This window comes from Mirounga angustirostris, unplaced genomic scaffold (genome assembly GCF_029215605.1).
Source record: "Mirounga angustirostris isolate CCGP_5_RB_7025 unplaced genomic scaffold, mMirAng1.0.hap1 SCAF_8, whole genome shotgun sequence".
In the NCBI taxonomy this organism is placed as follows: Eukaryota; Metazoa; Chordata; class Mammalia; order Carnivora; family Phocidae; genus Mirounga; species Mirounga angustirostris.
The window spans coordinates 1095235-1119289 of record NW_026991716.1 but is presented as its reverse complement, the minus strand read 5'-3'; the positions used below and the strand labels follow the sequence as shown (position 1 = coordinate 1119289).

Below are 24055 nucleotides of genomic sequence, written 5' to 3'. Positions count from 1 at the left end.
CCATGATGATTCTGTCTTCTGCCCAGACGGATAGGCAAGCTGAATGGACATGTGGGAAGAACGACCACCGAGCACATCTTTCATGTCCTTGCTGATGGCACTTGTCTTGAGAATTCTTCCAGAACTGCAGTATCCTTCGTGTCTATTATTTTGGCGGGCAGAGAGAACTCATGGCTTCCAGCTGGCCTTTCCTCACTTCATATCTCAAATGTCAGGAGTCCAGTCCAGATCTCTTGAGTGAAGAGGAGGCTGGCTCCATGTGAGAAGGGAACTTGGTACACAACTAATAATGTACATGGCAAATATTTCTTTTCTAGCCTTCCCCACAGAAAGCCCACTTACCCAGGCGATTGTGCCCTGGAGACAGAATGTTTGGAGACTACTGAACACGACTCTGAGCCGACATTAAATATTGGAACACAAAATGCCACTGTGGTCTACCAGTCAAGGGGTGGCTTATAGAGGTCGTGTGAGCGATAGAATCAGGTCTGTTTTACCACAGCTCTATTTGAACCCCTGAATCAGCCCCATAGTACTTTCCCAGGACCCAAGATGCCTGGTTGGAATAGATATACACAGCCCCTCCAGCATCCCATCACCACAGCTGGATTCAGGGAGTCATTTTAATTGTAGCCTCTATGACTGCCACTCTGGGACAGCAGAGAACGGCCACTGCAGAGATTTTTCAGGAAGGAGGCTGTCAGTCTCCGCTCCAACACATTTCTCAAGGACTCGGTGAAGATAGTCCTCTAGACCAGGAGTTTCGGCAAACATTTTTTTAAATGGCCAAAAAGTAAATATTTTAGCATTTGCAGATCACATGGCAAAATCAAGGATATAGGTACTTACATAACTAGAGAGAAAAAATTTCCACTTTTAAAAATGAAATTAGGGGTGCCTGGGTGGCTCAGTTGGTTGGGCGACTGCCTTCGGCTCAGGTCATGATCTTGGAGTCACAGGATCGAGTTCTGCATCCGAGCTCCCTGCTCGGCAGAGAGTCTGCGTCTCCCTCTGACCCTCCTCCCACTCATGCTCTCTGTCTCTCATTCTCTCTCTCTCAAATAAATAAATAAAATCTTTAAAAAAATGAAATTAAAGTATAATAATAGTTGAGTACAATTATTATTACTACTAATCATTAGAAGAATGGAATTATCTTTGGGGATAACATTTTGCTTAATTGGGGTTCAAAGTTAGTGTTCCCTATCATCAAAATTTCTCAGCATTTTTGGAGGTAATGAGAGACGAAAGGACGAAAAGAAGAGAAAAATGACGAACCTCAAGAAGTATTACCTTTGGTTTCTTTTATTCTCTGAGCGATGCCTGGGTCTACTCACAGGATGCCGCGGAGCGAAAGGCTGCCAGGGTTGACCTCACCACCGCCCTCCTCTGTCCCTTTCCTCCACCTGCCACCCCCCCGCGCCGGGACCACCGCCCCTCTCCCAACCCCCTCCTCCACCTGCCATCCCCCCCGCCGGGACCCCCACCCCTCCTCCGCCCCCCTCCTCCACCTGCCATCCCCCCACCGGGACCACCGCCCCTCTCCCGCCCCCCTCCTCCACCTGCCATCCCCCCACCCCCCCGCCGGGACCGCCGCCCCTCCACCGCCCCCCTCCTCCACCTGCCACCCACGCCCCGCCGGGACCCCCACCCCTCCTCCGCCCCCTCCTCCACCTGCCACCCCCCCCCCCCCGGCCGGGAACTGGATCAACCCGCGCACACGTGGAAGACGGTGGACTCCGAGTCTTTCTGGGTCGGCGAAGATATCGGACAACTGGACAGTCACACTTAAGAAATCTAGAACCCCCCGAAACGAAGGTTGAACCAACCCGAGGATTGCAGAGGGGGGGGAGGCCAGAAAAGACTGCGGGCAGGCGGCCGAAATAGCTCAGCTGGGAGAGCGTTAGACTGAAGATCTAAAGGTCCCTGGTTCGACCCCGGGTTTCGGCAGAACGGGTTTTTTTGGTCCCTGTCCAGCGTCTTGCGGTTCCTGTGAGCTCAGGACCGTTGAAGATGTTCGTGGATACAATCATGCGAGCTAAAGCGGTGATTGCACGGAAGGCTCAGGGCACCGCTGTGCATAACTGCGGGGGGAGGGAGGGAGAGAGGGAGGGGGCGTCACAGGCCGCCTCCGCGCAGCGCGGGGCCGCAGCCCGCGAGCAGCCGGACAAAGTGCGCGGGGTGTGTGTGCGGCCCAAGCGGGCGCCAGTTACTGCCCCAAACACTGGAAAAAATAAGGGAAGAAGAGCACTTAGTGAGAGGTGAAATTGATGAAATTCAAATGTCAGGGCGCATCTCTAAAGTTTTATTCGAACACAGCCACATCCCTCATTTACAGTCCTGAGCTCACAGGAACCAAAACGCTCGTCCTGCCGAAACCCGGGGTCGAACCAGGGACCTTTAGATCTTCAGTCTAACGCTCTCCCAGCTGAGCTATTTCGGCCGCCTGCCCGCAGTCTTTTCTGGCCTCCCCCCCCTCTGCAATCCTCGGGTTGGTTCAACCTTCGTTTCGGGGGGTTCTAGATTTCTTAAGTGTGACTGTCCAGTTGTCCGATATCTTCGCCGACCCAGAAAGACTCGGAGTCCACCGTCTTCCACGTGTGCGCGGGTTGATCCAGTTCCCGGCCGGGGGGGGGGGTGGCAGGTGGAGGAGGGGGGCGGAGGAGGGGCGGCGGTCCCGGCGGGGGGATGGGGAGATGGCAGGTGGAGGAGGGGGGAGGGAGAGGGGCGGTGGTCCCGGCTCGGGGCGGGGGGGGGGGTGGCAGGTGGAGGAGGGGGCGGAGGAGGGGTGGGGGTCCCGGCGGGGGGGGATGGCAGGTGGAGGAGGGGGGCGGAGGAGGGGCGGCGGTCCTGGCGTGGTTGGGGGGGATGGCAGGTGGAGGAGGGGGGGCGGAGGAGGGGCGGCAGTCCGGGCGAGGGGGGGATGGCAGGTGGAGGAGGGGGGCGGAGGAGGGGCGGCGGTCCTGGCGGGGTGGGGGGGATGGCAGGTGGAGAAGGGGGCGGAGGAGGGGCGGCGGTCCCCGCGCGGGGGGGGGGGGAATGGCAGGTAGAGGAGGGGAGCGGGAGAGGGGCGGCGGTCCCGGCGGGGGGATGGCAGGTGGAGGAGGGGGGCGGGAGAGGGGCGGTGGCCCCGGCTCGGGGCGGGGGGGGGGGGGGTGGCAGATGGAGGAGAGGGACAGAGGAGGGCGGTAGTGAGGTCAACCCTGGCAGCCTTTCGCTCCGCGGCATCCTGTGAGTAGACCCAGGCACCGCTCAGAGAATAAAAGAAACCAAAGGTAATACTTCTTGAGGTTCGTCATTTTTCTCTTCTTTTCGTCCTTTCGTCTCTCATTACCTCCAAAAATGCTGAGAAAATGGAATTCAAGGACGGTATACATTTGCTGAAGGAATACAATATACACGAACATTGCCAGGCTAGACACTCATCACAATATTCCCAACTCACAGGAAAGCAACCGTCCCCAAAATGAGAAACTGTAGGTTGGCAGAGCCCATCACAGACGAGGCGGGAGGAAGGGAAGGAGAAGCATCTGCCATTCCCCTCCTGTTGTCCCCATTCAGTAGAAGACTCTGCCTACAACAGCCCAGGATTCGATGGGGGGGTCTCCTCTTTGGGGTTTTCAAACCCAAGTGTTAGACCCCCGCTGCAGGGTCCCCGCCCACCCTGCTGGGCAGGAAGAAGATTGCGGCGCGGTGCCGGTCCGGCTCGGCTTCCTTTAGCTCCTGGGGGTCTGGGGTTCTGTCTCCACGTGGGCCGGTCTCCGGGGCAGCTCTGCACACTCGCGTCCTTGCAGCCTCGCCGAGCGCTGGTGGAGGGGGCTCGGACCTCAGGAGCGGAGCAGGGCCCCCGCGCCACGACGCACGACCCCCGGAGGCGCAGGGCCCGGTCCGCAGGGACGTCGTGGGCCGGGGACTCGCCGCCCGCCTCTGGCCACAGCGCAAGATAGAGAAGAAGGTCTGGGGCCCTGATGCAGTGTCGCCCGGCCCGGCCCGGGACAAACGGGCCGCGGTGGCTTCCCGCGCCGGTGTCCTGCGCTTTCGGAGGGAGTCTGCACACCGCGCCTTCCCCGCCGTCCGCGCGAGCTTCCCCGAGGCCGCATCGAGGCTCCGAGCCGAATGCAGTGAGGTTGTGCGGAGCAAGGCAGCGGGAAAACCACCGAACCTGTGCGTGGGCCATGGTTGCTCAGGTCCGGGTGGCTCTGGGCGGACGAAAGCCCAAGAAAGGGACGGGGTCCGCTCAGAAACGCAGCTGCAGAGCGAAATCATGCTCGGATGCAAGAAGTTCCACCCGCCCCCGACGTGGGCTCCGTGGCTTAGCTGGTTAAAGCGCCTGTCTAGTAAACAGGAGATCCTGGGTTCGAATCCCAGCGGGGCCTTTGCAGCTCCTGTGTTTACCCGCTGGCCTAATTCCGCCCGTTTTCTTAAACTTGGACTCGCAGTTTTTATTTCTACCATCGGCCTCCCTCCACACACTCCCCAACCCTCACCCCGCCACCCCCGACTTCGGCCGTAGCAGGTAGTATCCCAAGGCCTTGGACACAAAATGGAGCTGATTCTGGTACAGCCACACGAAGCAAGACCGTGTTAATAACCAACGAACAATAAGGTACTAGCATGTGCCCTGTTTTCCTGATGTGTCTTTTTGTAAACACAAAGAACAGGTGCCCTTGGGGTTTTCCGGGGTATCCAATCCTGATTTCATGCAGTTCATGAACGGACCGGTTGAAGTTCAGAGAGGGAACTCTGTGGGCATGAGCTTTAACAGCATACTTGCCAGTGCTCTAGAGATTGTAACTCAACTGCAGGTGTGTGGGGGGCCTGGGGGGGCCATGGAGGTAGATGATTTAATCCAAGAAATGGGTGCATGTTGACTGAATGCTGATCAGCGCGGCTTACATCGGCGGGGCCCAGGGCAGAATGAAAATGTAAGGTCCCTCATCCAAAACAGGAGGGGAAGCCTGCGGCCCACGGACACCTGGGCTCCGCGGCTCTTCTGCACCTGCGGGCTGTGTGCCGGCGGTCAGACTTGCGCCTCCCTCCGCGCGTGTAAAATCGGGGCCCATCCTGCTGCGCTCGGACAGGAACCCAGCATCTCCACCGCCCTGCGTGTGAGGTTTTAATTCTTCCGAAGTAAGAGTCTGAGGTGTAGTGCGGTCGCTCTTGGGGGCATGTGCAAGCGGTCGTTTGTGGCTTGCGCCCCAGCGTCGATTCTTCCTCCTGACTGTCCCTGTAGCCCAGCAAACAAATACATAAATAAATATTTTTTTTTTAAGGAGAGGGAAGTGCCATTACAAGTAGTAATAGAATATAAGTCTTTCCCCCTTTCTTCCTCGGTCTCTCTCGACCTTTAATGTATGTTTCATTTGCTTATTTAATGTCATTCTGATTAAGTGGAATCCACGTTGTAAATTATCAGCATGAATGTTACTGTCGACCTTGCCTTCACACATCAGGATTCAGGGGGCTCGGCGATGGCTGTTTGCAGGAAGGGAAGCGAGGGAAGCCGGACGCGCACGGTGCGCTCACTCCCTTTGTCCAGACGCCTTGTTCGGTTGTCCCGTCGCACATCAGTTGCAAAACACAAATTCAAAGGTGTAATTATTACGGAGTGTCAAGATGGCAGATACAGGTCTCGGGGTTGCGGGAGCCGCCTGTCCTCGTCAACAAAAGCGCTCCACCTGCCGAAACCCGGGGTCGAACCAGGGACCTTTAGATCTTCAGTCTAACGCTCTCCCAGCTGAGCTATTTCGGCTGCCCGAAAGCAGAACTTCCCGATATTTATTTTTCAGTACCTGGATTGTTCTCAACTTCCGTTTTAGGAGATTCTGGATTCTTCGTGCTGCTGTCTAACCGTCCAGGACATTTATGCACCCAGAAACTGGGGGGAATCTGTTGTCTTCCGCCTATTTCGCTCGGACCCAATTCCTGGCAGCGTGGGCCGGTAGGTGAGGGAGGAAGACGCGAGAGAGGTAACAGGGTTCCAACGGAAAGCCGCATCTCGCAGGTTAACCCAGACACGTCTCGGAAAATTAAGGAAACTAAAGAAAAAATTTCGTGGGGTCCCATACATAAGAGAAAATCTTCGTGACCCTTGGTCAGACAAATATTTTGTAGATAGGACAACAAAAGCATAAAATTCGATAAATTTAACCTCGCCAAAAAATGTTAAATTCTGCTCTGTGAAAAGCATGTTTAAAAGAACAGAAAGGCAAGTCACAGACTGGGAGACAAGCTTTGCAAACCATATATCTGGTAGAGGATTTACATCTAGAACACATAAAGGGCTCTAAATAGTCAACAATAAGAAAACCTGATTTAAAAATACCAAAATATTTTAAGTAGAGATTTTGTCAAAGAAGTTATAAGGAGGGCAAATAAACAAAAGATGTTTAACATCAGTCATTAAGGAAATACGAATTAAAACCATAATGATATACCACTTATAACTGCAGTTATAAGAGTTACTAAATTTTTTTAAAGATTTTATTTATTTATTTGACAGAGAGAGGGACACAGCGAGAGAAGGAACACAAGCAGGGGGAGTAGGAGAGAGAGAGGCGTGCTTCCCGCTGAGCAGGGAGCTGGATGTGGGGCTCGGTCCTAGGACCCTGGGATCAGGACCCAAGCCAAAGACAGATGCTTAACAACTGAGCCACCCAAGAGTTGCTAAAATTTAAGAATGCTAGCCATACCAAATGTTGGTAAGAATGCAGAGGAAATGAAATTCTCATACACCATTAGCAGTAGTGAAAAAGAATTTCTTTAAAAGTTGAAGGTGTACCAACCCCATGATCCAAGCATTCAAATTCTAAGTATGTATCCAACAGAAAAAAAAAAATAAAACTATTATGTCCATACAAATTCTTGTATACAAATATTCATATCAGCTTTATTTGTAATAGCCAATAACTGGAAACAACCCAAATGCTTATCTTAAATGGGTGAATGGACAAACAAATTGTGGTATATCCCTACCATGGAATACTACTCAGCATAAAATGGAATAAACTATTGATACATTAAACATGGTGATTTCAAAATAATTATGATGAGTGAAAGAAGTAAAACCAAAAAAGTAAATATGATATGATTCCATTTGTATAAAACTTCAGAAAATGCAAACTAAACTACAGTGACAGGAATTAGGTCAGTGGTTGCTTGGGAATTGAAAGGCAGGGAGGAGTAGGAAGGAAGTTGAACTCAAACATTTTCTTCCTCTTTCTTTCTCTCCCCTTCCCCCCCTTTCTCTCTTTCCTCCTCTCTCCTTCCCCTCCTCCCACTTTCTTTCTCTTTTCTAGACTTGCCAACCATCTGTAGTGTGAAGACCATTTCTCAAGATATGGAATTGAGGGACGCAACACAATTGGAAATAAGCAATAATCATTTTCATTCAATCATTATCATTCATTCATTACATTCAAAGTGCTTCCTTGGTTTTCTAGAGCAAGATATCCTGGTCTTGAAGATGGCTGGTGAGCAGGCAAGGTTCACTGTAGAAAGTGAAGGAAGAGAGTAATTACAGACCAAAGACACTTGAAGAGGTGGGTACAGACAAGATGGTCAATGAAGATTAGGTAGAGTGATCTATGGAGGATAAAGACACCATAGAGAAAAAGAATGAAGACAAGTGAAACTCCCAACCTGAGATTTTCCGGAGAAGTGGTTTTCAAAAACAAAGCAAAGCAAAGCAAAATAAAACAAAATGAAGGCAATAGGATGGTAAGGAGCTCTTAGAGAAGACTGACCCCAGCTGGGAAGAACCTAGGAGGAATGGTATAAATTTGGACTTCGAATTTACTATACTTGAGTCTAGCCAAAAAAAAAAAAGTCCCATTTAGAAATTGTAGAATTAGTGTCATTGACAGAATAAATTTTCTGACACACACGAAAATGGCCTTGCCTAAGAATACAGAAGATAGTCATATTTCCTAATATATCACAGAAGAAAAAGCTCTCACCTGGGGGGTGTAGCTCAGTGGTAGAGTGCATGCTTTGCATGCATGAAGCCCTGGGTTCGATGCCCAGCACCTCCAAGGGTGCTTCCCTTTTTCCTATTTCCAATGTGTTCCATATCAATACACTCCTTCAGGGATGCCAAATCTGGTTTTCTGTTTCTGTTTTTTGTTAATTCTTTTTTTCTGCTCACATGGAAAGTAAAAATGATTGGTACGACATCAGAAGGAAGAAAGGAAAAGAAAAGATTTATTCAACATCCCTGAATGCAACCAGCTTTGTCACCTGGACTACCATTTTACAATATGACTTAAAAAAAAAGAAGATCCAAAGTAAGAGGAAGAGAGAGAGAGAGAAGGGATGAGTGGAGGAGAGAAGGGGAGGGAAGAGGAGAAGAGGGGGAGAGAGAGACTGGTGCCAATTTTTTAGTCGGAAGGCTAATCCTAAAGACAAGGGCATGAGAAAAATTAGGGTGATGTGAGCAGGATTCCAGCTGTACCTGGAAAAACACTTTGGACTGCGGTCCGAGGGCCTTGGACAAACACCTATTCATGATCCTTTATTACATACCAGGAATAGGACACATGAACTCAAACACAGACTTTTGTTTCTTCAGTAAGAGCCTGGAAAATGACAAAGTAAGGAAAAGCCCATCATCTATCTGCTTTAATTTTGGAGACAAAGTAATGTTCATCCCCCACAATATAGAACGCTTCGCTTTCAGATAAATCCACGTAATGGAGAGGTCTTGGCTCCCAAGAAGTCAGCCATCTCCTTGTTTCCTTCCCATTCCACTGTACCTGAAAAAGTTGAGAACCAGATGCTCTGCACTAGTGGAGGTAGGAGACCCCCCCCCCCTTCAATAAACCAGTCCCTGTGGACTATTTCTGCTCAGAGATGGTCCTCTGGGGACTAGAGGAACTGATGCTGTGTCCTTGCACAGATGTAAGTGATCTGCAGTTTCCGCTTCGGCTTCTCTTGAAATGGCCCCTCTCTGAAGATGCTCTGCGAGGAGTCTGACTACGGGGAGGTCACCTTGCTACAAGAAAGCCCACGCTAGAACCTGGAGAGAAAAGTGAGCAGAAAGCCATGTGGGGTAGTGCTGATGCCCCGGAGTGGAGCCTCCTCGGACCTTCGAGGCCAACCGTGCTGCCAGCTAAAGGAAGAGTAGCGAACAACCCCAACTCCAGGAGCAGAAGAGGGCCCAGCCAAAATTTCTGACCCAGGGAATTGTGAGCAAGTGTAATTAATGGTTGTTTAAAGTCACTGAATTTCGAGAAGTATGATACATTGCATTATATAACTAAAATAGTCACAGATTGGCAAAGACGGACAAAGAAGAGAAATCACCTTATCTGGAAGCTGATGGTAGGAAATGGGACTTTTACTGGTGTTGTAAGGAAAATTTAAGACCATACAAGGAATATAAATTTTTTTAAAAATGAGATCAGTTTGGGGGAATCTCATTTTTTTTTCATTTTTTATAAATACCAATAATAAGTTCTTTATCTACTGGTCTTATTTTTTAAATATTTTATTTATTTATTTGAGTCTACTGGTCATAATGGATAACTTTGAGTCCTTACTCTAAGAAGCCCTGTCCTCCCAGCCACATGAATGTCTGAAATTCAGGTTCAGGAATGTCTGCAGAATTCCAGACTCAGATTGTAATGTGCTTGGGCAGACATCCTCAAGAGGCGATCATGTAGACGTTTAAATTATGTCACATCCAAACCCAAACTATACATTTCCCCCTTATTGCTCCCAAAGCAAAAACAAATCAACAGACCAATAAGAACAACAAACTAACAGAATACTCACTCCCTCCTCCTATATTTACTATTCTTTGCACAAGGCATCACCATCTGCGTAATCCAACCTGCAGGCCTTCCTAAGTACTAAGTATTAGACTCCAACGAGAGTCCAAATCGAGTGTCAATCTACCTTGTTCCTCAAATTTCTCCCTTGCCTTTCATTATTAAATTCATTGTTTTATCTGTGCAGCAGACCCCTGAAAGAACCTCCACAGTTGCCTGCTTAGATTAGGACAGAGCGAAAAAGTCACTGGACTGTCTACATGTATGGCTTTCTCGCTCTGCGGCAGCCTGATCTGCCCCCTGACTCCTGCTTCTCCGAAGCCAGTTGAGCCAACCGGCTGAGACGCGGAGGAACGTCCACTAACGTGCTCTTGGGAAAGCTCCCGCTGGTTCCCATGTCAAAGCTGGAAATAATGGAGAGGAAAAGGAAAACAGTTCCTCAACAGGCCTTGAACTGAAACTCTTAAATCTCACATTAAGAGGCTCAAACTCCACGGCTGACCTCTACCACTTTACAACAGAGGTGCTTCCTGAAACCTAGTCGGGCTGGACACATTTGGTTTCTCCAACAGAAAGACAACGTGACCACAGATAAAACTTCCAAATTTTATACGGGATCCCCAGAGGACGTCAGCGGTTGGGGGTGTAGCTCAGTGGTAGAGCGCGTGCTTCGCATGTACGAGGCCCCGGGTTCGACCCCCGGCTCCTCCAAACGTGCCTTTTCGTGCGCTTTACCATGTTTCCCCGGCCCCCGTTAAAATAATACACAGTCCAATGCATTCCTTTCAACATTATGCCATTTCTACTCCAGGGGACGTGGTGCCACCAAGACGCAAACGTTCACAGAAGAAGAGGGAAGAAAAGAAGCCGCACTCGTCAGCCTGAACGCCGCCTGGAACACCAAGGTGCAGCCGCATCCACAGACCCAAGCACTTCAGGTCTCATTTGGCAGAATCCCTAAAGAGCAGGGCAGAAAAAGAACAGAAAAGAGAAAAAACAAATCTGTGAAGGTTCCTAGGTTTTGCGAGCACTGTGCGGTCCAAAGCGCAGGGGCCGGTGCCCCCTGCTGCCCCCGCCTCGGGGAGCGCGCCCGGAGCCGCGGCCTGCAGGCGTCAGGGGCAACCGAGACCCGCGCCGAGCGCATGTTCAGAGCATCATCGGGGAGCTGGAGACTCCCAGCTCTGCTCCATGAGCGAGCGCCCCCCGACTGTAAAGGATAGATCCTGGAAGGTGGAGCGGTTACTTGTATTCCCTATTAAATGGACTTTCACAAGACGTTTACACAAAACGTATACTGGAAGGCTCCCACTAACTCCCCACCAACCCCTTGCTGAAGCTGAATCTCAGAAACTCTGGCAAACAACGGATTTAAATTCCTTACCTTTGGCATTTCCCCGCTGAACTCTTTTGTTCCTAAATCTTTAAATGAATTAACACCTAGTGTAACACCACACCGAATGTCCAGGAGGAAAATGTGGCCAAAGGTCTTTGGGTGGGAATAAGGACAAATATATAAGTTGCTTTTATTTAAACAAACAAATTAACAGCATTTGTTAAAGAGTCGGTACAAACTACGGAATATGGAATATCAATGCTCTGCACTTTGTTTTCTGTGCAAGTCACACTTTGGGTGAATGCACCAGAATTGTTCCATTTTTCTTTGCAAAGCCTTTTTACATGCTACCTTTTGTATTAGAAAAGGATGCTTTAAAATGGAAGTCAAAATTTAAAAGATGATGTCTAAATTCCCTCATTTAGCTAAAAGCAGTTCCTCCTAGTTCCTCTGAGATCACGAGAGGGAGCAGGGATCCCTCACAAGCTCAGTTTCCTTTAGGACTCAAACCCCAGACTGCCACGTTAGCCAGCTGAGCCACAGAACCCCCTGCCAGGGCCATCTCTGGGCTACCCTCACTCGGGTACGTTGTTGTCACACTGCTGTCTAAATTATTTCAGGGCAGAGGCTAAGGGAATGAGCTTTTCTTCTCTTTGATTCTCATTCTCTTGCCTCCTGACTGGGACGCTGAGTAATCAGCATTGGAAAACAGCTTGGACCACCGTCTTCCATTTTGCCAAGCACCCATTCTTGGGGCATGATTTTCCTCTTGCTCTTTACGGCCTCACTGTACTTCCCATGGAGCCCTGAAACTGCCTCAGAGAATCTCTCAAGCAGCTGTTAAAAGCCATGAGATATAAGAAGTCGCCATAAAGCAACCAAACAGCGGCCACATAACCCGTGAGGGCATCAGTATGTAGGATGCATTGTTCCAGGGGAAGGGAATAGCTGACCCCTAGACCCTCAAAGCCCCCAGCAGAGGCGTGCATGGCCCACCCTAACTCAGGTGGCTTCTGGTTGGAACTCCGAATGTGTCACTCCTTCTCCGGCTAGTCTGGCGGTGTCACAGATTTCCCACATCATTACACCGGGGTCTCTGCACCTGCAACACTTCTGGCTGTCCCCCCAGCAGGAAATGCTGGAAGAAGGGCCCCAAAGAACAGGACCTGAAACGTTGCCTCAGGAAAGTTAGATCCAGATGGAAAAAGGAAACATCCCAAATAAAAAACAGTAATTGTATGTTGTCAGTCATTGCTATAGCAAACTCTGGAGCCCAGCATCCTGGTCGGGAAACCGGGCGGTGGTTTTGTCTGGAGGACTCTGTCTCTGGGACCCACAAAGAAGCACAGGGAGGCCTCCTGGAGGCAAGGCAAGAACTACTTCCCAGTAGCAGCTTTACTTTTATAACAACCTCCCCACCCCAACCCCCCTTGTGGACAAATACTCAAACCTTAGCCATCACAGGGGCGCAAAGAATAGACGCTTCCCTCCTGTTGCAAAATTTGTGGTGGCCAAATATGAGTTTGGGGGAGTAATCCTAAATGACTGTGTCTTCTCTTTGTTTTCATTCGGATACTTTTCTCCCTGTGCGAAATCTGTACGTTCCTGAATGTCCCAGTAAGTTGTAGATCAACTCTCCGGTTCCCCAGTCGCCTCCCCTCCGCTCCCTCCAATCAGTTGGCGCCAGGACGTCGCCGAAAGGGGCGCTTAGAGGCGAGTCGACATTCAAAAGTAACTTGGCGAATAACTTCATCGCCCGGAAGCGACCCTCCAAACACAGAGATGAAGACCGTGGATCAGAACGCAGCGGTTGCCGAACCTGGGGACCGTCCGGGACATGGGAAATTTCCCACTTCCACCTGAAGGCTCCAGTGCGCGGACACCCGCCGGCCGGGGGGTAGGGGTGGGGGGGCGGCCTTTAACTAAATGCACCCCCCCCCCCCGCCCCGCCGTCGTGTCTACCGTCCAGGTCTGAGAAGCGCTAACCTAGAAAGCGCAGCTGCGGGGCTGCAGTGCGCTGAGCTGCTGGGAGTGTTGAGCTGGGGGGAGGCGATGCGAGCGGAGGGAAGGGGGAGGAGTGGAGGAGAAGGCGACACAGGACGCGGCGAAGAAGGGGGGGGACAGGAGGAGGAACCGGAAGGAGACGGGAGAAAGCCTCGCGGGGCCAGGTCTCCGCACCGAGGACCTTCACCCGCGCAGGGGCTTCGGACGGCGCGGGAGGCAATTCGTGCGGGCGCTGCCTCTGCGTCTGGTTCCAGCAGGGAGGTGGGAAACCAGAAGGTTCTCTTCCTCCTACGGAGAGGGGGCTTCCAACCGTTCGTCCCACGGGAAGGCGTAGCCCCCCTCTGCGCTACTGTCGCGGCTTGGAGGGCAGCTCGCTGCTCTTTCCACCTCTGGAAATCCCTGTTTCGACAACGGGGTTTGGAAGCCTCCGAGTTTCGCCAGAAGCACTTTTCCCTCGGACAGTGTACTAAACACGTTTTCACAAGAAAAAACTGGGGTCACGGCGCTCCAGGACTGGTGATTGGGCCGAACTTTTGCTGTGTAATCAAGATGGGGGGTGCAGGGGCGAGTGCGGACGGGACAAGGGGAAGGAGGAGCCAGCAGTCGGGCCAGTGACAACCATTGACATTGGCGCAGAGGAGGGAAAGGGGCGGGGGCATCTAAAGGAGTTTTTCCAAGGGCCTCCTCCCCCCACTTTGTTTTTTCTTTCCCACTCCTCAATAATGAGAACTCGCAGCCAAGAGAGCCGGCCGTCCCGGGTGGTGCTTCGGGGGAGCACGCCCTTTCTGGCTGGGAGGCCGAGGAGCGTCCCAGCCGCGGCAGACACGGTGACAGGCGGAGGCCGAGGGGCGTCGCGGCCGCTGCGGACCCGGTGACCGGCGGAGGCCGGGGGGCGTCCCGGCCGCTGCAGACCCGGCGACGTGCCGAGCCGCCCGCAAGTGAAGGGAAAGCGCGGGACTGGACCGCCGTCTCCAGCCGAGGCCCCGCGGCCGGCGGCGGTGCCGGGAGCCGGACCCGGGCCCCGTGCACGCCAAGCACGCGCTCGCCCGCTGCGCCGCACGCCCTCGGCCGGCGGGGTCGCGAGGTGCCCCACGCTCTTCGTCTACAGCGGCGTCCGGAGACGCGGCCGCTCCTCCGCCTGCGAAGTCTCTGCTCGCGGCTGTGCCGGGAGAAGCGGAGACGCGCTCGCAACCGACGGCCGCTCCGCTCTTCCCCAGCAAGGGAGGCCCCAGCCCCTGCCTGTCCCGTCAGCTCCCGGCCTCCACGAGCCTCCAGCCTCCACGAGCCTTGAACCTGCGGCGAGCCTCCAGATCCTCCCTCCTTAAAATCCTCCCGCTCTGCGCGCCACGCTGCCCCACACGAAAGGTGGCGCGGGCCGGGGGCTGCGAAGACGCGCCCGCGAGCGCCGCGGAGCGAGGGCGGCGGGGGAAACGAACTCGCAGCCCTTGGCCGAGAGCGGGCGACAAGCGTGCGTCTCGGGCAGCCTCGCGCGCTCCCGCGAAGGGCGGCGGTCGGCGCCCGGCTCCGGAGACGCGACGGCGGCTGGTTCGGCGGCAGCTGGGGTTTCGAAGACACGACACGCGAGGCGCAGACGGGGGACGAACGTGGACCCCTCCGTCGCTACAGCGTCTCCTTCAGACCAAGCTGTTCGCGCGCGGAGCGGAGCGCAGGGCAGCCGCGAGCGGACCGCGACGCTCTCTTAGCCGCCCCGGCGCCCGCCGCCGGTTTCCTGAGGCCCCGAGGCGCGAGGCCGCCACTTCCCACCTCCAGGCAAAATTGGGTGCAACTGTGAACCGACGTGCGAATTCTGGAGAAAATCCTAAACCTCTGGCAGGAGAGGGGGCGGGGAGGAGAGGCCAGGGGCCTGCATGGGTTCTCCTATCACCAAACGCGAAGGGCAAGCGCCCGGAGCTGGAAGGAGCGGAGGAGGGGCCGCCGGGGAGGGCTGGAGAAGGGACAGTGGCCTGAGGACGTTGTCCAGGCTTCCATCCCTGGCAGGACACAGATGCGGCTGGTGGAGGAGAGAAGAAACAGCGAGGAGGACAAGGACAGGAGAGGAGCAGTTTGGGGACGGGTCTCAACGGACAGGTAGGATATGGACAGGACTGAAGGTAGAAGGTGACCAAGCCCCGCGTTCCTGCCACACGGTCTCCAGGCCCTGAGAAGAGAAGGTAAGAGGTTTGAAAGGGTGCTTCCCACAGCTGTGTCTTGTTTTGCAGAAGGTGGTGTGACTCTTGAGTGTCTCCTGTCGCAGCAAACGGAGGCTGAGCATTTTCGGGGCAACTGGGGTCCAGCATCTGGAGTGGTAGCCCCTGTGTTGGAAGTTTTGCAAGGGCGAGGTTGTATGTGCCCCATGAGGGAGCAGCGCTGAGTTCAGAAACACTCTACCCCTGGTTTTCTGCTTGGGCATTTCACTGGCAGCAACGGATTGTTATCCTGTTTGGGTTTAAAATACGAGGGAGAGAATGAGGGGGAAAGGTGAAGCAGTGGCCAAACGCCTTGGGTTTGAATTCCCACTGAAACCATCCTACTCCTGGTTGGCTCAGCTGGGTGCGCTTCACGCCTGGTGGGAGGATTCACCACCCAGTTCTGGTGGGGATTCTTTCATCTTCCCGTGCCCCTTTTAAACTCACATACACAAGGGCTGAATCCAGCTCCCTTTTGGAGTGTCTCTGGGAATATTTGTCGTGTACTTTACCGTTCACATAATTAGCATTTTGTTCTACCCCGTGTTGAATGTGACAAGGAATTCTCCATAGAAATCAGCGGCAGAGGCCCGGTAAGTCACCCTAATGTTCAGTGTGAGCGTTGTCCGGTCCAGGAGCTCTGTAAGAAATGCACTCACTTGGCAGCAGAATCTTTGCTCTAAAACACTTTCTTCTCTTGTATGTCTAAAAGAGAGATCGTTTTTATTTTGTAAATAGAGCTTAACTTTGGAACAGTAATAGATTTGCAGGGAAAAACTGAGAGGATATTACAGAGATTTCTTATATACCCTACATACAGTTTCTCCGATTAGTATCTAACATTAAGATGATACATTTAGGGGCACCTGGGTGGCTCAATTGGTCATGATCCCAGGGTCCTGGGATTGAGCCCCGCATCGGGCTCCCTGCTCAGCAGGGAGTCTGCTTCTCCCTCTCACTCTGCCCCTAACCCCCATCATGCTCTCTTTCTCTCAAATAAATACAAAAATCTTTTTTTAAAAAAAAAGATGATACATTTATTAAATTAATAAAACATTGATACATTTTTATTTTATTTTTTAAAATATTTTAAAATAATCTCTGCACCTGGGAGGCTCAAACAGCTCCCAAAATCAAGAGTCACATGCTCCACCAACTGAGCCAGCCCAGCACCCTAATACATTTTTTTTAAAGATTTTATTTATTTATTTGAGAGAGAGAATGAGAGACAGCACAAGAGGGAAGAGGGTCAGAGGGAGAAGCAGACCCCCCGCTGAGCAGGGAGCCCGATGCGGGACTCGATCCCGGGACTCCAGGATCATGACCTGAGCCGAAGGCAGTCGCTCAACCAACTGAGCCACCCAGGCGCCCGCCCTAATACATTTTTTAAAAAAGATTTTATTTATTTATTTGACAGAGACACAGCGAGAGAGGGAACACAAGCAGGGGAAGTGGGAGAGGGAGAAGCAGGCTTTCCGTTGAGCAGGGAGCCGGATGTGGGGCTCGATTCCAGGACGCCCAATGACTGAGCCACCCAGGCGCCCCTCCAATACATTTTTATTAAATAAATTCCATGGTCTATTCAGATTTTCTTGGTTTTTAGCCTAGTAGCCTTTGTCTGTTCCACAATACCACATTACATTTAGTTGTCATGTGACTTTAGGCTTTTTTGTTGTTGTTGTTCCTTTTGGCTGTGACAGTTTCTTAGATTTTTCTTGTTTTGGATGACTGTATTAGGGTTCTCCAGAGAAACAAAACCAATAGGATATAAAGAAGCTGTCAAAAATCCAGAAACAGTAAAAATTAAAGCTAGATCAGTGAAATAGTATTGACTAAGGGTTTACTGTGCACAAAAGGACAGTTTCTGAACTGAGAGTCTTTAGTTTCAAAACTGATATGAAGCTGGGGGGGGGCATGACATCACAAGATGGCTTGTAAAGTGAAAATGAGGAAGTTGTTTAGCCTTTAAAATGGTTATTACAGGGTGCCTGGGTGGCTCAGTTGGTTGAGCGACTGCCTTTGGCTCGGGTCATGATCCTGGAATCCTGGGATTGAGTCCCACATTGGGCTCCCAGCTCAGCGGGGAACTGGCTTCTTCCTCTGACCCTCTCCCCTCTCATGCTGTTTTTTTTTTTTTCTCTCTTTCTCTCAAATAAATATATAAATAAATAAAATCTTTAAAATAAAAATAAAATGGTTATTACAATGGAGGTTTCAAGACAGAAGGGGATGGTTAAAAGTGATTATCTTATACCACTTTAGGAAGATGACTTGTTTCTTTTATGATTATTAAAGACATTTACAAGCAATAACTTCAGTTAAGGTTCACTTGTATTCATAAAATAAGCTAGATTTGGTTTTGCTTATGTGACTTACATGGTTATGTCTGCTTGGGGGATGTTCTCCATTTTATTTTCTTGTAACAAGGTATATATAAGAATCAAGTGCTAACCTCTTCAAACACTCTCACAGATACACCCAGAAATAATGTTTTATCAGTTATCTGGGCATCCCTTAGTGCAGTCAAGTTGACGCAAAATTAGCAATCACAATGACTATGATAGTTGAGAGGAATTCTGGTTGGGTATGTTGTAGGATGCCCCTCTACTGGAATTCATCAGTTCTTTTTGTCATGATTAGGCTGGGCTATGAGTTTTTGGGAAGAAGACCACAGAAATAAATATAGATATAGATATATTTATATTATATATATAAATCTATAGATAGATAGATCATATATATTTTTTCATCACATATTAAGGGTACATATGATCAGAATGACTTACCATTGTTGATGTTAACTTTTCAAAAATTGTCTTTGGGGGTCTTCCAAGCAACTGTTGGACTACACCAAATATTTTTCCAGCACTTTGTAGAAAAGAAACCCAAAAGTAATGAGCTGTATTTGCTGTGTTCCGCATCTTTAATTAGCTCAAAAATAATTGTGATGCTTTCTGTTACAAATTTCACAGTTCAAAAAAAGAGAAAACTTAGGTTGATTATACAAATAATTATATTATAATTAATTATTACATGTAATGGGTAAATGTTTTTAATTTACACACTTTTTTAAAGCAGGCTCCACACCCAGTGTGGGGCCTGAACTTGCAACCCCTGAGATCAAGACTTGCATGCTCTACCCACTCAGCCAGCCAGCCAGATATCTCTAAATGTTTTAAATTTAGATATGCTTCAGCTACCGTGTACAAATTTCAGATTGGAGTGGGAAGTTTCTTGAATCAGAAATGCCAAGAGAGGGCGCCTGGGTGGCTCAGTCGGTTAAGCGACTGCCTTCGGCTCAGGTCATGATCCTGGAGTCCCGGGATCGAGTCCCACATCGGGCTCCCTGCTCTGCGGGGAGCCTGCTTCTCCCTCTCCCCCTCCCCCTGCTTGTGTTCCCTCTCTCGCTGTGTCTCTCTCTGTCAAATAAATAAATAAAAATCTTAAAAAGAAAGAAAGAAAGAAAGAAAGAAATGCCAAGAGAGTCTCTAGCTTAATGATTTCAAAATTAGTGGACTTTGCCTTTCCATTGTTAGGTTTTTCAAAGCCATCCAAAAATGACACGGATACTTTATGTAGAATGTGTAACACAAGCTGATTTTTATGTACTTCAGGACTGACATGCAAGGTCTTGAGTACAATCCCCTGTAACTCCGTGTGTGTTCTTTCCTATGTAACCAAACCTTTCTTGTACTTTTTCAATCGTTCTCTCATGACTTCCCTGCCTACGTGACAAGAAAACCAATGATCCAGTGCATTGCCTTTGCAGCTGCCTGGTCCTACCCCATAGTCTTTGGTACCACACGGAATGGCTGCTTTGGCAAAAGGAAGACAAGATGGGCAGGAAAAAAAGTGGGGGAGAACCCAGTTTACCCTAAATTTTCATCAAGAAACATGCCCACCACAATAGTTAAAAGTTCACCTTGAGTTCTATTTTTCAGTAACATCGAAGAGCAGAACAGGGGGGGAAAAAAAAGGAAGAAGAGGAAAAATAAAGAAACTAACAGATATCTTTGTTGCGTCTCTTCATTCTGAGTCAGGAAACAGACAGTAAACAGAGATCAGAGTTGTTCCGACGGGACTTCCCTACCTCTCTCTTTTCTTCTGGCTTCTTCCCACACACATCCATTCAGCACCACCGAAAACTGGATCCCAGATCTTTATGGGTGAGTGTAAGTGCATGACTGGATGGTAATAAAATGGCGATGCTTAAGGAACATGAAATCTTCCAAAAGTCAAAGTTAAAAATCTTATGAACAATTGAAGAAGCAGTTGAAATATTAATCCCTCTGAGTGGCTTGGAATAGTTAGAAGGGACACCCTGGGGCTGACTTGATCCCTGGTTCAGAGCCAAGTTTTGGTAAGATGACCGGCTGTTTTGGTCAACATCAACTCATCCTTCACAGGACTTTTCCACAAATCATGTGATGGAAAATGCCAACGCCCTGTGCTTATAGGAAAGGCAAATAGTGGAAAGATTAGAGAATAATTGACTTACTAGCTTTGAGTAAATTCTCAGGAAAAGTTGGATCCCGGATAGTTCCGTTTGATAAGCAACAGACACTATGGGGGTTCAGATTTCGAGTGCCTATTCTGGCTGGGCTCAGTATCCCCCACCCCCTCCAAACTCCTCTTTCTAACTCTTAAATAGAAGCCCTTTGAAACCCAGCTTTCCAGAGAAACGTTTGTAGTTGGCTTTTCTACCCCTCCCATCTTTTCGTTGGCCACGATCAGCCAGATCTAGAGCAGGGCTTGGAGCCAGAAACCAGGCTTGACACATTGCCAACAACCATTCATCAGTCCTTTACTACTTTTATTTAGTGATTAGAGGCCAATGACAAAATGTAAGTTATTAGCAACTCAGCAGCACCCAGGCTTGCTCTTTTCAGGACTTCTGACTCATTTCAGGTTTCCAAAGACTACTCAAGGGTCCGCTGGTGGACGTCAAATGAAAGAGTTTCTGTTTCTTGGTTGACAAGAAAGAAGCGACCACGAAGGGACTCGAACCCTCAATCTTCTGATCCGGAATCAGACGCCTTATCCATTAGGCCACGCGGCCATCTGATAGACACATGTTTCCATACCTGGAAGCTGAGATGAAATAGGTTTCTGATTTCCAAAGTTTTAACTTTGCAACTGGAGGAAGATTTAATTATCAACACTTAAAAAAAAAAAGGATTAAAAGGAACAAAACTCTATCTGGAATCCCTAACAATTACTTAGAACTAGTGGACGGTGAGCTCGTGAAAATATTTTACTATAATTCATTCATACCAGAGGCTTTAACAATTTGACCGTCCACGAGGCAATGAGAAGAACCACCCCACGTGGGTCGGGGTAATGGGTCCTCAACCTCCTCAAGAGAATGGAGCACGTTGCCACCATGTCTGAGGTGGTGACTTCCAAAGTACTCCCAGGTGGGGAGGAGGTGAGGGTGACAGTAGCTTGGAGGAGCGTCGTCTGCCTCACTGACTCCTTAACGCCCCAAGCAGTTTGCCTAAAGGTGGTCTGCTTGCTCCACGAGCCCCCTCGGATTCATCCATGGAACAACCCAGGGCCATGTGTCCATGAGTCCAGCGGACCCTCAAACTCACTCCCACGCTGAGATTGTTCTCAGTTGCCGTGGATTTTGTGCTCGAAGACTAGCAGACGAAAACCTCAAAATGCCACCGAATTTTTTAAAACTGGTATTTTTTTGTTCAGTCTGGGAGAGGAAAAAACTCACAGGTCGGCATAAGGAGCAGAGTAAGGTTGGTGGACTGAGCACAACCATCAACATTTCTTCTTTCCAGAGAAGGCTGTGGCAGGACAGGAAAGCACGGCTCAGAGATTCTAAGTGATACTAAATAGCTAATAAATAGCTTCTGAAAACTGTATAAACCTTTCTTTGCATGGGTGATACCATCTCCCTCCAAAGCCATTTAGTGTTTTTTTCTCTGAGATTTTTATCTGATGTGCTCTAAGCAGCATTTCTTTAAAATTTTTAAATATTTTGAACAAAGTATTCTGTGAGGAATCCAAGGAAGATCGGAAAGCCTGGAATTCCTATTCTTGCTGCGTCCATCTGTCGGGATATCTTACTTGAGGAAATGGGCGGAGGAGGGTGTCTAGAGTCAGAAGAGGCCTCTGTAATGTAGTTTTGAAAAAAGAGTTCTCCCCCCCATTTTTTACTCACTCAGATGACCCGCCAAGCCATGATCACATCTCACATTTGCACTTCAGAGCAGGAATCTCTCAGTGTGGTTAGGTCAGCCACGAATCTACGGCCCTAATAACTTTCTTATTTCTTGAATTTGGAAAGCACAGCATGTCCTGTGTCCCGTGAGCCTCACTGACTTGGGCACAGCTGAGAGAACAGGGAGAGGAGATTATCTGTGGTCGTCTTTTCCGAGGTTTCTTTTTTTTTAAGATTTTATTTATTTATTTGAGAAAGCGAGAATGAGAGAGAGTACATGAGCGGGGGAGGGTCAGAGAGAGAAGCAGACTCCCTGCTGAGCAGGGAGCCCAATGTGGGACTCGATCCCAGGACTCCAGGATCATGACCTGAGCCGAAAGCAGTCGCCCAACCAACTGAGCCACCCAGGCTCCCCTCGACGTTTCTTTTCGTTCTTTTTTCTTTCTTGCGCTTTGATAACGCTGTGACTGGAGCGAAGGCGCTGTGCAGTCATTGCCTCCTGCGGGAGGGACCCCGAGCGAGCGCTGACTTGGCATCTCCTCAGTCTAGTAGCCCCCGCGCGGCCTCAGTCGCAGCTGAGGGGTGCGAAGGCCCACGGAAACACTGTTACTTTCGATGTGAGCAGCAAACAGTGAGAAAAGACGTGAAGAAGGAAGAGATGGTGAATTTGGTGGGAGAAGAGGAGGGGGAGGAGGTGGGGGAAGAAGAGGAGGAGGGGGAGAAGGGGGAAGAAGGGAAATTAAAAGAAGGAGGACTGGCTCAGACAGTTTCATCTTGAAGGTGAGGGTGGCGGTGCGGAAGATTAACCCCAGGCCCTCTGCTTGCTGAACGCTCCGTCCCCCACTCAGGTGCACGTGGTGGACACTTGGCTGTTTTAAAAAGTCCCTCATTAATGCCATTGTCTGTGAGTGTTTGGAGAAGGAATAGTTGACAGAACGAGGCTCACTGTGTTTAAGATTTATTTATTTATTTGAGAGAGAGGGAGAGAGCACAAGCAGGGGGAGCAACAGAGGGAGAGAGAAGCAGACTCCCCGCTACGCGGGGGGCTGGTTGCCAGTGGACCCCACGACCCTGAGATCGTGATCTGAGCCAAAGGCAGACGTTTAACCGACTGAGCCCTCCAGGCGCCCAGCACTACTCTTTCTGAAACCTTGAGGCCGTGACCATGCCGGGGAAGAGGCTCTGCATGCCAGGCTGACCCCAGGACACCTCCCTGCGTGGCAGTCCGTGACATCGCTCAGCCCCTGGGTCTGCTGGTCAAGGGAGCGCTGGGGAGACAGTCCCACCCACCAACAGAAAGGGGCCCGTTAGGGAACATTTTCTTGCGTCTTCAAGTTCTTCCTCCGTCAACTGTCTTCCCCTCTGATACAAAGGCTGCAAGGCAATGCAGAAAGATACAAACAGAAGCAGTGAGCAGTGTGAGTACTAACTCGAACACCTTAGGTGCAGATCCTTGGCAAGAAGTGAGACCCTGTGTGTCTAGCAACGTGGTCTGAAACCCGACGGCTTTATCTGGGAGACGTTGCATCTCTGGTTCTGAAAAACTAGAGGCGGGGGGAGACAACGAAGGGAGAAAAAAGGGAAAAGCTCTCAGAGACTGTAACGTCTCTCTCAAAGGGCACTTCTTCACTGTGAATGGAATTCAAGCATGTTATTTGAAAACTGGGACATGAAACACAGTGAGGATTGGCGATGTAAGCAAAGCCTAGGTTAGATACTCACAGAAAGAGAGTGTTGCAGGAGCCTGGGTAGCTCAGTTGGTAGAGCATCAGACTTTTAATCTGAGGGTCCAGGGTTCAAGTCCCTGTTCAGGCGCAGCATCCTTTGTTTTACCCTAGGTAATGTCCAGTAAGTACACCAAGGGTTTGGGAGAGGACGGTTCTACTCACACCTTGACTGGGACTGTGTTTACTGTTTGGTTTCCAGAGATGATCTCTAAAAGGTTGCTGACCTGGAGATTTGTATTTGTATGTGGTTTTTAGAGAAGAGTCATCCGTTGACCAGAAAAAAGGCAATCAAAAAAGCAATCAAAACGTCTGGACTCTAAAAACAAGAAAAAAAAATTGAAACCAGAAAAATAATTTGAGTGACAGTGGTTATCTCATCAGGAAACACAGAGGTCGGGAAGAGTGGCCCATTGTTCAAGTGCTGAACGAAAAGAATTGTCAGTCCAGAATACTGTATCCAGAGAAAATACCCCACGGGAATGAAGGGGAAACAAGATATTCCAGATCAGGGAAAACTAAGATAATTGCGTCAGCAGAACTACCCTAAAACAATGGCCCCAGTAAGTTCTCCAAACAGACAGAAAATGATAAAAGAAGCAATATTGGACATCAGGAAGGAAGAAAAAAACATTTTAAGCAAGAAACATGGTAAATACAATAAATTTTCTTCATCTTGAGCTTTCTAAGTTATGTTTAATAGCAAAAGGTGTAACACTGATGTGGTTCTAATGTATGTGGGAGAAATTGCTAAGACAATTATGTTACAAGTGAGGAGGGTAGAGTGACAAGAACGCAGGGACACCAGCGTTCACGTGAACTGGCAAACTGTGGTAAGGTAAATCCGTATGATGTAAAAACCT

General features: G+C 49.8%; 8 non-coding genes across 8 annotated transcripts; 5 read left to right on the top strand and 3 right to left on the bottom strand.

Annotated features, from left to right (window-relative positions):
* Positions 1-1877: 1877 nt before the first annotated feature.
* TRNAF-GAA (transfer RNA phenylalanine (anticodon GAA)) lies at positions 1878-1950 on the top strand. Its single transcript has one exon. It is a non-coding gene; the product is annotated as a tRNA-Phe (tRNA).
* A 420-nt stretch (positions 1951-2370) lies between these two features.
* TRNAF-GAA (transfer RNA phenylalanine (anticodon GAA)) lies at positions 2371-2443 on the bottom strand. The gene has a single exon. It is a non-coding gene; the product is annotated as a tRNA-Phe (tRNA).
* A 1859-nt stretch (positions 2444-4302) lies between these two features.
* TRNAT-AGU (transfer RNA threonine (anticodon AGU)) lies at positions 4303-4376 on the top strand. The gene has a single exon. It is a non-coding gene; the product is annotated as a tRNA-Thr (tRNA).
* A 1303-nt stretch (positions 4377-5679) lies between these two features.
* On the bottom strand, positions 5680-5752 carry TRNAF-GAA (transfer RNA phenylalanine (anticodon GAA)). Its single transcript has one exon. It is a non-coding gene; the product is annotated as a tRNA-Phe (tRNA).
* A 2209-nt stretch (positions 5753-7961) lies between these two features.
* TRNAA-UGC (transfer RNA alanine (anticodon UGC)) lies at positions 7962-8033 on the top strand. The gene has a single exon. It is a non-coding gene; the product is annotated as a tRNA-Ala (tRNA).
* A 2376-nt stretch (positions 8034-10409) lies between these two features.
* On the top strand, positions 10410-10481 carry TRNAA-CGC (transfer RNA alanine (anticodon CGC)). Its single transcript has one exon. It is a non-coding gene; the product is annotated as a tRNA-Ala (tRNA).
* A 9798-nt stretch (positions 10482-20279) lies between these two features.
* On the bottom strand, positions 20280-20352 carry TRNAR-CCG (transfer RNA arginine (anticodon CCG)). The gene has a single exon. It is a non-coding gene; the product is annotated as a tRNA-Arg (tRNA).
* A 2858-nt stretch (positions 20353-23210) lies between these two features.
* Positions 23211-23283, top strand: TRNAK-UUU (transfer RNA lysine (anticodon UUU)). The gene has a single exon. It is a non-coding gene; the product is annotated as a tRNA-Lys (tRNA).
* Positions 23284-24055: the final 772 nt, after the last annotated feature.